Source organism: Harpia harpyja, chromosome 9, assembly GCF_026419915.1.
Source record: "Harpia harpyja isolate bHarHar1 chromosome 9, bHarHar1 primary haplotype, whole genome shotgun sequence".
NCBI lineage: Eukaryota > Metazoa > Chordata > Aves > Accipitriformes > Accipitridae > Harpia > Harpia harpyja.
The window spans coordinates 6,339,116-6,356,676 of NC_068948.1; the positions used below are offsets into that span (position 1 = coordinate 6,339,116).

The following is a 17,561-nucleotide window of genomic DNA, read 5'->3' on the forward strand; positions in this document are numbered from 1 at the left end:
GGATTTATGTGCCTGGGCTTAGATATGCAGATTTGAAAACAATGTCCGTGTATACTGGACCTACCTGGAAGCCAGAGGTCTCACAAAAGGACCTGGGGCTTCTGGTGGACGACAAGCTGAACATGAGTCAGCTCTATGCCTCTGCGGCAAAGGCAGCCAACAGCATCCTGGGCTGCATTAGGAAGAGGGTTGAGAGAAGTGATTCTTACCCTCTCCTCGGGACTGGTGAGACACATCCAGGGTCTGTGTCCAGACCCGGGCTCCCAGTACAAGAAAGACTTGGACGTACTGGAGAGAGTCCAGTGAAGGGCTAAAGAGCTGATTAAGGGACAGGAGAATCTGGCGTATGGGCAAAGAGAGCTGAGGCTGTTTGGCCTGGAGAAGAGAAGGCTCAAGGGATATCTTGCCAGTTTATATCAATATCTGGTTGTGGAGAGTAAAGGAGACAGAGCCTGACTCTTCTCAGTGCTGCAGAAGTTGAAATACAGCAAATTCTGTTTAAATACAAAATTTTTTTTTTCAGTATGAGGGTGGTCAAACACTGTAGCAGGTTACCCAGAATGTGCATGGAGTCTCCATCATTGGAGATACTCAGAATGCTACTGGACATACTCCAGAGCAACCTGTAACCAACTCTGCTTGAACAGAAGGGTTGGACTAGACTATCACCAAAGGTCCCTTCCAACCCCTACGATTCTGTAATCCTTTGAGTATTTCCCATACAACTGGAAGTACAACTCATAGTATGGAGTTGTCTTTTCCACAAAAGACAAGCATTCTTCTAAGAAGTGCATAGGTTATTATGTCCTGAAGCAGGAGTAACTTCCTCATAACTTGTTGGCAGATGCTTGACACATCTGTTTGCTTTAGACTTCCACTGAAAAGACATTTCTGTTCCTGCATCACATGTGTCAAATTCAGCTTCTGGGGAAATGTACAGATGTTCACACACAGAGAAGAAAAAAACATGCCACAGGAGTATGTCATAGTCATTGATACATCACACAATGTATTAATGAGGAAAATATGTTTCCTTTAATTAAAATGTTTTGCCTAGGCTTAAGATATGTTGTGATTTCAACAGGCTTTTATATGTATGTGGTTAAGTAAACGTGTTGGATGTGTGTGTGCACAGTGATGCTCACATGCTACTCTTCCCATATAGCTGTAAGAATGAGCCCAGTGTTGATGGTGAGGTTGTTTCGGGGATTTTTTTAGGAAACTGCATGCCAATACTTCTGTTGCCTTTCATCTGCTACTTCATTGCGTGGTTTTGCTCAGGAAAGTAGTTAGAGTACTTATGGAACAGTCTGAGGCTTCTTAGGAGTTAAAAGTGGCAAATATCTGAAAAACAGGATAAGTGCTACATGTGCTGTGAGGGCTGGGAAGCGGTGGGGTATTCAGGGAAATAAACAGGGTGAGATAGAGGTCTCTCGCTTGTCTTCAATTCGTCGTTCTTGTGGAGCTTAAAAAACAGTAGCTATTCTGTTTGATTTCCATATGTTGGCCATATGATCGTGCCGTCTGTGCATATCCTTTTTCCATTTCCCCGTACTTGATTTCCAGGCAGAATTCCATATATTTCAAAGGTGCAGTAAATTTTACTGTTAGTGGGTTTGGGAGCTTTAGTCTTCTCTAATAGGGTATGTAATCTTTTTTTTAACCTAGTTCCAGACCTGACAACCTTCCTACCTGTTTGCCTCCTCTCCTGTAATGACAAGTTTTCTTTTTCCTTCAAATAGGACAAAATGTGTGGCCTTGAATGATGTGAACAGGCAATCTCTGATCATTCTGCTTCTGCAGTCACATCGTCATTTGGGGGTTGTGTAGTCTACTGCTCTGCATTCAGGGCCAAAAGAGTTCAAGCTGTGAATAATTCAGTCTTCTTCCAGTATTATTGAGATGCCTACTACCTAGAAGACTCAGGGTACCCTTGTGGTATCTGACTTTAATCTTATCTGTGCCAGAAGCCTTATACAATTCTATGGAAGCTGGTGTCCAGTTCTGAGCTCCGAGGTCAGGATCCAAGCCTGAAACTGCTCTTTGGCATGACTTGCCATCAGCAAGAGCACATCTCACTATCTGAGATATTATAGCTAAATCCTGTTCCCCCCAAAAGACAAATACTGAGGCAATTCAGGTATCACACTCTGGTAACTGTTGGCGTATGCATTTCCCTAAAAATTCTGACTCGCGTTACACAGAGGGAACAAAAATCTCAGAGTTCAGGGCCCACATCTGCTCCACAGCTGCAACAAACATCAAATTTATCATCGGCTTTTGTGATGCAGGGTAAACTATGACAAATCTTGTCTTCCTAGCTAATTAATGAAAGGTCTTGGGAATATCTCAGCTTGAGAAAAGGAATGCAGGAATGGAAAAAGGGAATGACTATGGAAATTTTTTTACAGGAGGAGGAAAAAATGAGCCTTAGTAGCAAAGAAAGAATAGAAAATAGATTTTCCAAACTTCTTTTAGAAAACAGAATTACAAAATCAATGGATAAAAGGCAATTTGCTGGATCTACTGATGATTTGGATTTTAGTAATGCATTTGATGTGGTTTCTCATGACATTCCTGCTTGCAAAACAAGTTCACACTTTGGTTTGGGTATAAACATTGTGTCATAAGGACTGCAAACTGGCTGAAGGATAATTATTAACAGCAATGTATCGTGTTTTGGGGAGGTGTTTAGCAGAGGTTGGCACCAAGATGGGATTTATGTTGATTCTTAGCTACTGGTAATGATCTGAAAGAAGGCTGTGCTAATAAAATCTTTAGATGGCAGTTGCTTGGGAGATTGAGTGGACAGTGAAGCTGCCCAGGTATGTCCAAGTAGACCTACAGAGGATGGGCATATGAACAGAAAACAGCAGAATGCCATGCAGTATGGAAAACGAGAAGCTAATACATGAGGAAAACCTCATTCTGAGGGAGAAACCTAGAAGAACATTTTACTGACCCGAAGTGACAGATAACAGAAAATGAAATATAAATTTGTGGTGCAATGACATGGCAACAAGAAGTCCCAAATGGGATGGGGAATAGAGGCAGGAATTTTCTACCAGCATTATAACCTCTCTCAGGACAGCATGCTCCATTTTGGGCACCTCAAGGCTAGACTGGGTGGAAATTCAGAGGAAATCAGCAAGTTTCTGTGTACATGTGTGGATGTGTTTATGTGCACCCAAGTGACAGTGGCTCAGTCTCTCTGAGAACTGCTGAAACTGAGGGCAAGGATATGAATGGGTAGTGACTGCATGTAGGAATGTGACAGGCATAAACACCATGGTGTTAGAAAAAAACGATATGGGGTTTTATTAAGGGATTGCTAAGAATAATACAACTGAAACTATCAAGTGAAAAACTGAAGCAGGATATTAATGAAAACATCCTGAATGAATGAGATCATTAGGCTGGAACATTCTCCCTTGGGTCTTTTAAATTCAGTTTGGGGAACACTCAGCGCAGCACTGTGGGGATGCAGTTCTGCCTTTGTACTGGAGGGTGGGTGAGTTGAACCGTCTTTTTAGATTGTATGAGCTTCTCAAGTCTGCAAGATACTGTGCTTCCTGGGTTTACCCTGTTTGAAGTTTTCCCCAGAGCAAACCCCATGTCAACCACAAGTGAAAAGTCAAAATTGTCTTCGCCTTTTGGCCTGAACAGGCCACCTGAGGCCTCACTGAGTTCTACGCTTATCGACATCCCAGCATCTATACTTTCAAAGGTCTGTGCAGTGGATGAATGGTACAAAATATGCAGGACAGTGTGGCCCTTCTGCACATGGGTATGCACGCTCAGAGGCCTACACGATCACTGTGTGTAGAAGCACAGGTCTGTGCAGACAAGGCTGAGGGGGTGTGGACAGACAGATTAATGTGAATTTGTGCGGTTCGTTGGTTGTGCAGAGCTTGAACAATCAAATCCTTCAGTTCACTCTGCTAACTGGATTGCTTATGACAAAATCACAGCTTTTTCTCCAACCCTTTTTAATCTCCATTTTGAAAAAAATTGGAAATGACATGGTAAAGTAAGACCAATTAACATTAACAATTGCAGTTTATTTGCTTCCACTGTTTTACAGCATGCAGTCTGGTAGAGCAACATGCATTGCTGTTTTGGAGACATCAAAATAAATAAGTAAATAAATACATAACCCTGTGGGCTTACAGATTGAGTCAAAGAGCAGGAGATTATTCCTGGCACTGCACTCAGAAAAAATTGTTGCCTTTGAAAACACCAGACATTGACAGTTTTGCATCAGGACAAAATTAGGATGAGGTGGAATCTCTCCATTCACATTGTGCCAATTCAGCAGATGTTTCAGACAATTTTGGAAGGTAAAAAGAAATGAATAGAGACTAGAAACCAAAACCAACCCCAGATCCCTTGAGACAAAGGTTACTGTGTCTCCCCCTATCAACTCTCCTTTGTATGTAGCGAGATAGGGTTATCTAACCATTTACATTTGTATTTTAGTGCTGTGTAGCACTTTTATATAGAGAAGATACCAAAGCTTTTAACAAAGAGGGTATGTGTCATTATCTCAATTTTACAGGTAAGGAAACAGAAGCACACAAAGGTGCTAAGATGTGCTGGCAAAGCACACAGCAAACCACAGCAGAGCCAAGCACCTGACAGATGATCCTGTGTGTTTGCCTTTGGGCCGTGTCATCTGTCATCTTAATGGTAGAAACATTTCGGATTTAGTCACACTGGAAAAGCAGAGGACTTAGGAAAAAAACCCCAAACCCAACACTCCAGAAATTTGCCAACTAAAAGCAAAACATCTGATTTAAAAACTTCTAAGAAATAAATGTTGTGTTATTGTTCTTTGTGAGGGAAATGCTCTCAATTAGAGCTTTATAAATGTTAAGCTTTGCCCACCCTCATTCCACAAATTAAAACCAGCTACACTTGAGAGAAACTACTAAGAAGAGTTAGGCAGTAAAAATACCAGTGATTATTCTAACATTTCATATTCTTTTACCAAAACAAAATAACATAAGCTTGGAGACTGACTGACTTCTATCATAAACATTAACATGCTGTGCTTGGACCTCTTGAGATCTGTCGAAAACCAAAATGTTTTGTCTCCATGTAGGTTTTTGCTAATGGATTTTCCATACATCCCTTGTTTCAGTGTCTCTTACCATGTGTGGGACTCAGAAACTCATTGCTGCTCTGGGCAGTATCAGTTCCTGCTACTACCTTAAAAACATCAAGGGGCTGATTGCACGTTACTTTTTTATTATGCGCTGTGTATTTTTAGAGGAGAAAGGAGCATTGTTTTCTACCATTTTGACTTAGTGTTCTGAGTGAAAAAGATATCAGGCGGGGGAAAGAGCAAGTTTGTCTTTCAGCATATTATGTGCTATGCTGATGTGCTTTAAGTGTGCTCCAAATAGTGAGTTTCATCCTTTATTGACATACTCTATTTGAATTGTATTTAACACTTTGATCCCCAATCCTTGAAGAGTACTCCACTGCACAGGTTTCTGTATATTCAGTGAGGGAGGGGTAAAAAAAAAGGAAAAAAAGGCATTCACTGCCAGGGGAACTTCAAATATTATTATAATTATTGACCTTGCAGGAGAGCTCATAGGTAGAGCAATCCCACCATGTCTTCTTGCAGCTCCAATGCATTTCAGCTGATGAGGTTTCAAATGCTGCCCTTCCTGTTCTTAATTCATTTGTATTTAAGTATTGCTTGTATTTAAAAGGCTGCAAAGATTAAGCAGAACACCTATCTACCCATATCTCATCTGTACAGCACAAGTAACCAACCAGACAAGAAGGTAACACAGTCTTTGTGAAACATGGGAGAAAAATTCTCTTCCTTTCTTAAAAGGACAGGCCTTATTGTAACATCCTTGCCTCCTTTCCAGCCCTGCTAATTGTAGTGAAATTGCCCCTGATTTTCACCTGAGTGAGACAGCACTTTGCCAGCTTCAACAGTCTTGTTTGTGTTTTGTTAAAGTTTCAGAAAGAGTTAGGAACATATTTTTAAAGTTTTCTTTATTATTAGTTCTATTTGAATTTAATATTTGCTTATCTCTCACAAATAAAAAACATGCACCAGGAATAAAAAGAATAACAATTATGAGATTTGTTTAAAATTGTTGTGTCTTTTTACATAATAGCATTCACCTAACATTTTCCAGTTTTTCTTTACAGCCACATGGACTAGAAATTCAAACTTAAGCAAAAGCCAGCACAAAAATTACCCAAGCTTAGGTTCTTGTGCAGGCTCTTGATTTAAGCAACACTTTAAAAAACATTAGCTATTGCAAGACTGAATAAAATCACTAGAGGTTGCAACATAGAGTGGGGGAAGTGGCTCACCCACTATAAATTTGCCTGCCTCCCCAAAGTCAGTAGAGCTAGGACTCTTTGCACCAGCTGACATGTCTGTCCCAATATATTTAGACTTGCAATTGTGTTTTTGATTTAAGGGAAATGGTTAAAGTGCAGCCGTGCAGCTCACACTGAAACTGGAGAGGGAGAGTCTCTTTGGCTGTTTCCCTTACAAATAAGTCAGCCTCTGAAGCTTATTTGAAATATTTAGAAAACAACACACAAATGAATAGAATGAAATAACAAAAAATGCAGAATGAGACCCTATAAATGCTGCATGATGAAGTGCTTGTACATAAGGTACAGTTATAATTACATGTAATTACGTGTATTAGAGCAACATATATCTCCTTTCTGGAAAGATGATGACAGCCTAGGTGAGAGTCGTCCTTGAATCCAGGTGGGGCTTGAGGACAATCCAGAAGCTTGGAGAATTGAGCTGATGGTCTGGGAGCCCTGGTGCAGATAAGAAAGTACCTCATCTGTAACTGACCCTGTGGAACTTAGAGCCCCCACGTAAAGGAGTGCTGCCTTGCTGGGGTAAAAGCGTGATCTCCACAGTTAGTGCTTCACAGACCACTTGCAATTATATCAACCTCTCACTGCCTATGGCTGCTTTTAAACATACACAAAAAGCCCCGAACTTCATCTAAGCAGTGAAATGCACTGACACAGGAAGTTTTTTTGGTAGAAGATTCAGATGGAAGTGGCGTGAGTTGCCATAGTTACTATGTTTGGTAAAGGCATAAACCTTCATCTTACAATCTTTCTTTCACTTTGGTTTTGACTGTTTGGTATAGTTTTATGACTTGGTATAGTTTCGTGATTACTGTTCCTTCCTCTTCCTCTGAATTTCTATTTTTACCAGCATGCACTGTACTCTGCTTTAGAATATAGAGAATATTTGCAGTATGCAGAATGCTGTATATTCTAGAAAAATTATACAGCCCCCTGTTTTAGTGTGAAGTCTTTAGCCTGAGATTTTCACCTACCAAAGGTGGAGAATATACCAAGATAAGCCATAGTTAGTTAATGCCACACAATCAAATATCACAGGTATTTTTGTAGTATATTAAGAGTAGATTTTGCCAATCATTTTTGTCTGGGTTTTCCTTACTCTCTGAGAAACCTCATTACAAGAATTAAAGTTTCTACTGGCACATGTGTTAATCTATTTAAAGAAGAATGCAAGAATCTGACCTATAATACTACTGATACTTTCTCATATTTTTACCGGTGTAGAAACATGTCTTTATCCATGAACGCAGTGCCGGTTCCAAGAGAACTGTAGGATGCTGCTCAGTACGAGTAAGGTCATTTGAATCTATTCCTAAATATTATTACTTCGATGAAGTGCAGAATATTTCCAGTATTTGTTTGTCATCATTGTTAGCAGCTATGCACCTGGCTCCTGGTGCTCCAAGAGGAAAGCTGCTCTACTTTTTTTTTTTTTTGCTATTTTTAATGCCTTTTTGCAATAAATGAACAATGAGCTTCTCCTCAGACATCTAAGCACAGCACTGTGGCACCCCGCTCACTGCTGCCTTGCTATGTGAAAAGAACAAAAGCCAATAAGCAGTGATGACAACCATGTAATCCAGTGTTTCGCAGCCCTCTATCTCAGGGAAAAAGCTGCGTTCCAGTGCCACTCCGGCACAGGTGAATATCTACTCCTGTCTGAGACTCAGCAGGAGGCAGAGATACTTCCAGGATGACTCTTTTACTCTGCTCTTTACCTGCAGTTATGTTCAGGCCCTGCAGTACACTGAGATGCTGAAGACTGTTAGTATCCAAATCAGAATAATAGTCCTTTCCTGATATTACTCCTCAGTCAGAAGGGGAAGAGAAGCATCAAGATCGCTTTCTGGAGAGCACATGCAAGGCAGATGTGACACATTGGTACTTAGACTAGTGGGAATGTGGTTCTTCCTAGTTGTTGTGCAGTCATTTGCCCTCAGGGCAGAGCACAAGCCTACCTAACACCTAACATTATCAGTCATGAAAAGCTCAGATGTAGGAAGAACAGATGTAAAAGGGAATCAAGGGAATGGATCAGGGTTTAATGCAGGGACTTTCTCATTTATTTGAAATGCATGAATTACTTCTTCATATATTACTTCCTAAAAAACTTAGAGTCACAGGACAGGTGACAGTTTCAGCATTGAGTTTGTCAAGGAATGCTGTGGAGAGATGAAGCAGAGATCAGACAGACTCCATCCAGTCCAGCCTATGCTACTCAAAGGGATTTCAAAGTGCCCCAATGCAGTATCCTTTTTGGCCAATCCAAAGCAGTTTTCCTCATTTAGATGAGAAGCCATATGACCCTGAAAACAGCTTAGTTCTACAGCGCTGTAGCAGCAAGGCAACGTACAACTATATTTGAAGGGTGATACTAAGAGATCTTTGCTGCTTTGTACAAGCAGCACTGAGGTTGCTCCATTCCCATCATTGATTCAGAACGAGGTGACTGTCCTACAGATGGTTTTCTTTAGGGTAGGGGTAGCTCATAATCTGCTGTCACAAAGGTACTGTCTGTGATTATTCCCAAGTGTGTTTCTTGCCTTTCCCTAGAGTGATAAAGTTGATTTACTTGCAGAAAATAGGGGGAAGGTTTCATAACCAGTGTGTCACCACTGTTTTTTTCCCCCCCCAGAGACTGAAGTTACAGGTTTCTTCCTGCTGCAGAAAACTGGCAGCAGAAGCTCTGATTTTCTTGGGTGATACTAACACCTCATTTCCACTTATTTCAGTGCCTCTGCTACTGGCGAAGTGTTTCATTGTACGTGATTCTCTGCAGCCATTCTAGAATGTAGTGCCTTCCTCTCCATTAATCTTTCTTATTGTTTCCAAATTTCTTTTGTTCTCACTATCAACACAGACCATTGAAGTGCAGCCCTCAGCCAACATCTTAAAATGACCTAAATAGTGGTGTAGACACCTGGTCTTTGAAAGAAGTTTTCTCCTGTGAGCCTAATTATAGTTGCTAATGCATTGATCCATAGGAAAAATGGTCCCACATAGCAACTGTATGGTCAAAGCTCGCAAAGGGAGCAGTTAAGAGAAAGATACGCTGCGTGAGATCAAGACTCATAGCACTGTGTAGCTGTGAGAGATCTCAAACTCCTCTCTGTTCTGTGTTGCTGAATTGCTGTAAGGTCTAACAGTTCTTCTTTGTATCAACCTATAAATACAGCTGTGTCTACTGGATTTTGCCCAAGGGCTCGTACATCATAGTTTGCTAAATTTTAATCATGCTTATGTTTGCATTTGAGTGGAGTTCACATGTCCCATAAAGCCCTTAATCCTCAGTTTGCCATCCCAGGCAAAATGCCCAGTCTCAGCTGAGGCCTTCCTAGCAAACTGCACTGACTCCATTGACTCCTCACCACATTCTCTAATGCATTTATGGATCTGATAAGAGCTCTGCTACAGATCTGCACTCCTTAGACCAGCAATATAAGCTGCTGTTGATACCCTTCGTTGAGAAATACTATACAAGCATTCTGTCAAGCAACTGAGATTCATCCATCTCTCCTGGTGATTTATAAAAAAAAGTATCTTCGTATCAGTGTGCGGGCACACTGACAGCTGGAAAATATTTTAGCACAACTGCATGGAAACACTGAGTTTGTTCTAAGAGGTTTGAAAAGCACGTTGTAATTATTGTTTGACTCCTTTGTATACAGTGTTGCAAGATTACTCCCTTTTTAAAAAACAAATTAGCTGTGCAGTTTGCATCCAATTTCTGCATGCAATTACCATGATTACGTGTGCAGTTCACATAACTGCACATAGAAACTGTCAGAATTGTCCGTTTGGATATGCGAAGTGGAAATGCTGTTGTCTTTTGCATGCATTGGTTTGGCAGCTGATTTGCAAATCTGCCCCTACTTGTGGCCTGCTTTCCAGAGCAAAGTACTTGTTTCAGTTTAAATAAATGGCATCTCTCAGTCATTCCTTAAAATTGACAATTATAGACTGAGGTGCATTCATTTGACAAGGACAGATCTTCTCCTAGAACAAATTATTCAGAGGAATTTCATTTGTTGTTTCTTCCCCCCCCCCGCTTTGATGTATGGTAGTACAAAGGAATCCAGGACATGGCTCTTCAGAAAAGACAGACTTCTGAAATATCCTATGGGCAGCATTTTATTCGTGTGTAGTTCTATTCACAAAACATTTCTTGAAACAGTTGCAGATGTGCTTGTTAAGATTTGCATGTGCTAAGTGCAGTACATTGAAACTCTGACCACAACGTGTTTTCAAGTTAAAATATAGCCTCCTCATGCATAGTGCTCTGATGAAAATACATGCAAAAATTATGATGTCCACAAGCCCATGATCTGTCTCTGAAAACAGAGCAGTTATGAGTACTATCACTTCTGAAGCTGTTAAAGAATCAAAACAAACCAGCCAACGACATTTTATCGTTTCCATTCTGTTTTGCCTTTATTTTTATGTTAAAACTTAAGAGTTTCAGGCTGCAGCAGAAACTGAAACCCCTCAGAATATGAAACATAAGAAGAGAGAGCTTTGAGCTCGATTACATCTGAAACACATGTGTGAAGGGAATCTGTGGCTCAGAGAGAGACAGTAATGTCACCAACATCATACACCAAGTACATCACACACGAAGTCAGAGGCAAAGTCAACACTGGAACTTCTGGCTCTCAGTAGTTTGCTCTTAACACTGGGCCAATACAATATTGTATTTTTTCCATATGTTATTGTATATTTATTTCTATATTCCTCTCCCTCTTCTTCCAGGTTCTTGTAAAAACTTTGGAAATTATTGACTTTTTCTTGAATTCCCTAGGAAACCTTCTTACATCCACTTAAATACCAGCACCTTTTATGCTAACATCCCTTGGCCTATGCAAGCTCTCTTTATCTTCATCTAAAGCTCCAGAGGGAAATGCTATTCATCTTTATTTCCTTAATTTGTCTTTCTCTTAGAAGCTGACCAACTTCTGATTTCCTTTATTCTAAGCCAGATTTGGATAGATCTGAAGCTTCAGAGCTTGGGGATATGGAACAGCACAGTTAGAGCAAGCAGAATTTGAATTCCTCGGTGGAGGTAGTACTGGATGAGGCTCCACCACTGAATGTGGTGAAGAAACTACAAAATTGCAGAAATGCTCTATGTCTACTGACACTACTTAAAAGGCACTGGTAAAAATAGTGTGTCTATCGACTCTGAGCAAAAATGGAAGGGATTATTTGGGATCCTTTGAGTCATATACCAAAATTTTCACATGATCATCTGTAATATATCACATTCCTCAGAGCTGAGGCTGTGAGAGGTCTGCATCAGCGATGGAAATTGCTCCTCAGAGATCCCTCTGCTTTGCTGTGGGACCATGCCGATTTGTAAGTTCATCGGGGACTCAAAGGGACCTGGCAATATTGCTTTTACGAGAATCTTTTGACAGTTTTCTCCCAAAGACAGGGATTCAGAGTGCACAGAAACCCTTGATCTAACACAGCCCCGTTGGGTCACACAATGAAGCCTGGAAGCTATATTTCAACTGCTTCATACAGTACAGCTACCACAGGTTGTCCACTTGCGAAATGTGTTGTTGAGGAAAGAGAAAAAGGAGCTCTGTGGTAATGCCGTGTCTCAGAAATTACTATATGACTATTTTCTTGGTTGCTAAAACAAGGCACAAAGCCTCTGAAGAAAATATTTATTAAGCCACAGATGGCAAAGCTGAGCCTCTGATTTCCCTAAATCCTTAAGAGGATTGTGGTACAGCTTATAGGAGCATCTTAGTGGCTGGATGCTCAGCTTCTTATTAGATATGTCATACATATATACACCCACAGTGACTTGAGCAGAGAAAGTGTTTGCATTCCAGCTTTGCTAATTACACACCTTAAATTAGAGTAACAGATAACTATTTTTTCTTTTCTTTTTTCTTGTTTGTGGGCTGCCAGGCTTTCGTGTACAACATGGCAAACGGCAAACCTATTTTGTATGTCTGATTTTAGATATGCTGTATATATTTTCCCGATTTTAATTACAAAATTGAGGGGAAGCAGTAACAGAAAGGTGAATGATCAGGGTAGTCATACCTTTGTTTTGAACAAAGCATAGAAAAGCAGCGGATCATACCAGATAAGTACAGAAAAATAAAGGAAAAGATGTAATTACTTTTATTGATGTGTCTTTTTTTCTGAGATACTGTTTTACTTGCACTCCTTTGTTGTTCCCTACATTCTCTGAAATGCCTGTCTTTTGTTCTCCTGCTTTTATTCATTTTTATTTCTTCATATTTTACAGTTGTAGAGAGGTGAGGACTGAAAACGTGATTGGAAAAGATCACAGTAATCTGTGTCCAGTCGTGGCACAGACTATTTTCAAGTCCTATCTCAGTTGTCTTCATCATGCTTTCTTACACGCTGCTGAGATTCTCCTTTTTTTTGCTGATGTTGGTAACTGTGGCTTTTCAGCAAAATGTGCTCAGTCCAGACCGTTGTCAGTACACCATAATTTTGTTGAAAGTTCCCTCATTCATAATATGACTTTGCTAGAAAACCCAGATCAACTTTTCTAGTGAAGGATGTTGAGGGATGATGGTAAATGTGATTTTTAAAGGAAAAGCCAGTGCAACAGATTTTCATGTTTGTCAGTTTTCAGATGAGGGTAGCTTGCACGCTTCCTGAATGAAAGAAAACACGGGCCAACATGAGAGGGAGCAGGAGAGAAGATGTACAGCAGTCCTATGATGCCACCAAACTGAGCAGAAACCATTACCCTCTTCTGCTGGACCACATGTTTCTCAGGTTAGTTCTCAGTGCTGATCTCTTGTTTGCCATACATATGTTTATTACTGAGAGAGTTTTTGAGCTACGTGCTGCTTGGTAAAGGGCTTGAAAGTTTGGCCATATAAACCATCTTCCCTTATTTAATTTCTGCAGCTTCAGGGAGATGAAACTTTGTATATTGCTTGACAAAATTAATTGGATTATAGCAAAATAACACTTGAGTTTACATTAATGTTATCTTCACATCGAATTAATAGATTCCAGAGTACCGCTAGCAGCCAGATCCAAGGAAGAGAGTCCCTTTATAAGCAATTGTGCACTAGATTTTGACAAATTGCAGTTAATTTTTGAACCTCACCTTTTGCAACAGATTCTCAGATGGATTTTGTGATACCCACTGAAAATTATAAGCAGCACATTATAGCGGCTGTGCTCTTGTCTCTTCTGTATTCTGGAGAGATCAAAGAACCAAACCACTGCAGAGATTTAGCACAGTCTGGTTGTTCTGCTCCAGAAGAGACCTAGAGACAGTCCAGCGGGGATGCACGGTGAATGATCATGAAAATACGATCTTGGGTTGCAATGGGAGTGAACAAAATGGACAATGTACATATAACTAGAGAATTCGGCAGTGAGAATATTCATTTTCCAATTGCCGTGATACTAAACCCAACAGTAATAATGACTGTGAAATGTAATTATAAATAGCTGAAATATGGTCAGCTGGTATAAAAATAAGGCACACTGTAAAGTGTATAGGACCGTGATTTTTCCACTCCGTAATGGAGACACACCTACCAAATTCCTAATTACAACAGAGGAAACATTAGTCCATAGAGCGAATAATATTTTTTCCTTACTGACATACCAGACTTCCTAGTTCATGCAAAACACAGAAATACAAGGGGAGTTCTTTGGGTGTTGACTTCAAGAATACATTCAGTTTTTTAATTCCTGAAAATCCACTGGAAAGTGAGTCTAACTGCCCTGCCTCAGGTATCAGCTAAAATAAGTTGGCTGTCTGGAGAGGAAAGAAAGTGCTGCATATTTTTGAATGGCAAAAGAATTTTGTGGTTTCTGGTTAGCTCTGAATAAGCCATCAAGGATGAGTTGTTCCTTAATAGCATGATCGATTATGTCATGAGAAAATATACTATGCCAGACAGAAATCATCTGTGATTCAAAGTAACCGTGCAATTACTGCTCTGAACTGTGCTGCGAACGTGGGCCACTTTGCCAGCTGAAGGGGAGAGCTGGTCAAGTTGTTGTGGAATTTAAAGACTGACTTGCGTAAGGCTGGATTCTGAGTGCAAACCTGTTCTGTTGGATAATTTGCACTGTAAAAAAACCTTTGAATATTTATTGGTGGTTGCAGTGTTCTGGAATTGGTAGGAGGATTCCTAGATCAGCTGCTTTTCAGCTTTATTTAAATTTTTATAGGGTAGTTTGGGGCAACTGTGTTCCAGAACAGCTAGGTGAAACTGGAGTGCACACAGGAAAAGTTTTGTCCCTGGCAAAGGTGTCGTTACAGATTTGCTCAAGACTTTTGTCACTAATTAAATGGGTGTCTTCCTTGACTTTGATCTTACGAGTCATTCATCTAGAAACTACTTACGTTCTGCAAGACATCCCTGAATAAGTCCTTCAATTTATTTATATCTGTAAGATGATTTAATACTAAGTTAATGATTTAGGGACCTATCTGATTCCCAGAAAAGCCAGTCAGAGACTCTCACTGTCCCCATCTAACCAACTGGGTATAATACCTACTTACATTTAAATATCGTTTACATTTCCACAAAAGAATTTATATTACTTTCTAATACCTTGGATGCAGAGCTTTTTATAGATTACTACCCCATAAATCGTTAATCCTTACTTTTTAAGTTATCTTTCATTAGAAATGGAAGAGAAAACAAAGCTACAAGTACAGACCTAAACCCTTCACATTTTGAGAGGTTCCAGATTCAGATACCTTGAACACAGACTTCATTCTGTGGCTTTGGACTCAGACTAAACAGAAAATAAGCCTATCTTCAGGTTCCCATTTGAACATATGGTAAATTCTTAGGAGATTAGTTGGCCTGATGGGTTTGTGACACTGGAAGAAGGTCGAAATCAGAAAAGGTAAGTTCCTTGCTCTCTACTGAAAAGAAGTAAAATTGATTTGTTGATAATATTTTAGGGAGATTTGTTTCTAGGGACAGCAGAGAAAAGCTAATTTCAGCCAGAAAGTCTTCCTGTTTTCCAAGACAAATCTGTCTGTTACTCTGTTACATTGCCATTGCCTTCAGCAGATGAGGAATTAGTAGCCAAGGAGTACAGGAGCTGCTAAGAAATTCTGTCCTTGACTTTAGAAGTCTAATGCATGGAAAATTCATTTTTGACTTGGGAACTGCTGGTTTATACAATCACTGGTGGCACATGCCTGTTTCATGAAGGAGTCTGAAAAGAAACTTTGGGAAATTTAGAAGAGCAGCTTGTGCTGTGATAAGCATTTTTGCTCACTTGGGCTGTTCGTGTCACTGAGGCATCCAGTTCCATGGTACGTAGTTCCTGCCTCGCAGGAGTGGGTGCTGAGCTGTGATGATGAAAGCATGGCTCTTGATGAACTCATACGACAGCGAAGATAATAATTAGTGCAAAGGCATGTGGTAGAGCATCTAGCTCACACTGAGGACAGTACGGAGCCATACCACCCACGAGGGATCTCTGGAATGATAGCTTAATTGAAAGGAGTTGCTCAGGCATGTACCACACCTGGCACAGAGTTAGAAACTTCTGCTTCAGGTAATGTTTTAACAAGTTGTTTTATTTTTTCTGTTGTCACCTGAACCAGAAGATTCTGGTGCCTGCTTATTGCATAGATACACCTCAGGTTAGGCACCAAAACTGGTTTGGTTTTTTTTTTTTTCCTTTGTTTTGTTTTTTACACTGGTTGCATTCATGTGCTCAGGCCTCTTCTGTACTTCAGATCCCAATTCAAACAGTAAATGGGAGGATGCAGAAGAAAGCCACCATGAGTGCACAGGTGAGAGGTAGAGTGTTCTACTTCATTCCAAAGAACAGGAATCATATCTGGTCAGTCAAGCTTTTATCCCAGCTCCAATTCTTATAGAAATTATTTGTAGAAAAAATGAGCATTTGAAGTTAGGCTCCTAAATCTAAGTTGTATGGGCTGATTTATAACAAGAATCAAAAGCCCAGCACTTCCTCACTGATTGTAATGTAAGGTTAAGCACAAAAAGTAGCAGTCATATCAATAACATACACCAAAGTAAAAAAAAAAAAAAAAAGCCCTACCCTGCCTAACAAGTCCTTCTCTTTCGAAGACACCCCTGCCTCTTTTTCTTTCCTCCAGAGAAGAAAATTGCAGCGTATCTGGAAGAATAAATAATTTAAGCTATTTTGGACAAAGAGGAGAGAATCAATTCCTATGTCAAGTATCTTCAGATGTCACTGAAGTTCATAGCGTTAAGTATGGAACAGGCTGGAGATTGAATGTTTTTGGGTGATATGCACTGCGGCTCTGTGTTTGGTGATCTGAGAGCTCACAGATAGGCAAAAATTTACTCTACTGCATGCTGTAGCTGATGAGTTGCTGGTCTGGTATGGCCTGGCTCTATCTATCACTCAGAAGAGAGTTGATGCCTTTTGCACCACCGTCAGTTTCTGGATGACTTCAAGACTGGACTCCCAACAGATCACTGCATGAAGCATCAGTCACGATGGCCAACAGGGAAGAAGAGTATTTTATGTCATTGTTGGTGGAGACAAGTGAATAAAAGCTGTGGGACGCTCATTGTCCAAAAGAAATTGGGGATCTTATCAGATTCTGAGTTGTGAAACTAGGTGGCAACCAGCCTCCAATATCTGGAGCAGATCTTAATGCAAGCCCTCTCTGGTTGCTGTTCACAATCCGTACTGCTTCCAGACCTGATCTTACCCTGCCAGATTAAAAAAAGACACACTGTTGTCATCCTGACATCATCAGAATTGATGCTATCGCACTCCTAATAGCCTTGCGTGTGCATTTAATGAAGCATAAATTTGGAACTTCATAAAAACCCCACTTAGAGCACAGAAGAGTTTATAATGGTGTCAGATATGTACTGGTGACCTGCTAATGTTTGAATATCTGAGAGTGAACATCTGTCTTTTCTTAACACAGCTCTAAGAAGAGATCGTCAACCAACACAATTAGCATAGCCTGTACCATACCCATGCTGGTGCCCAGATTGACAGAGGTCAAGGTGATCTGACGCGCTGGAATGTTGCTATGTTTTCCATGAGGGAAAGCACAAGAGAAAGTTTAAAGCAAATATCCTATTGTCCCTTATCTACTACTAGTCCAAAATGAAATCACAGACTTGTTTCTTTATGAAAGCACACAATAGCATTTCATTTCAGTGACCCGGCAGTTTGCTGCCCAGCGA

The 17,561-nt window shown here is 40.3% G+C and overlaps 1 long non-coding RNA gene across 1 annotated transcript in view; it reads left to right on the forward strand.

The window, feature by feature from the left end:
* The window catches only part of LOC128145999 (uncharacterized), a 394,153-nt gene that overhangs the window by 129,552 nt on the left and 247,040 nt on the right, over positions 1–17,561 (forward strand). The window contains exon 4 of the long non-coding RNA XR_008236652.1: positions 12,991–13,143. This is a non-coding gene — a long non-coding RNA (uncharacterized LOC128145999). The remainder of the gene's footprint in view (positions 1–12,990; positions 13,144–17,561) is intronic.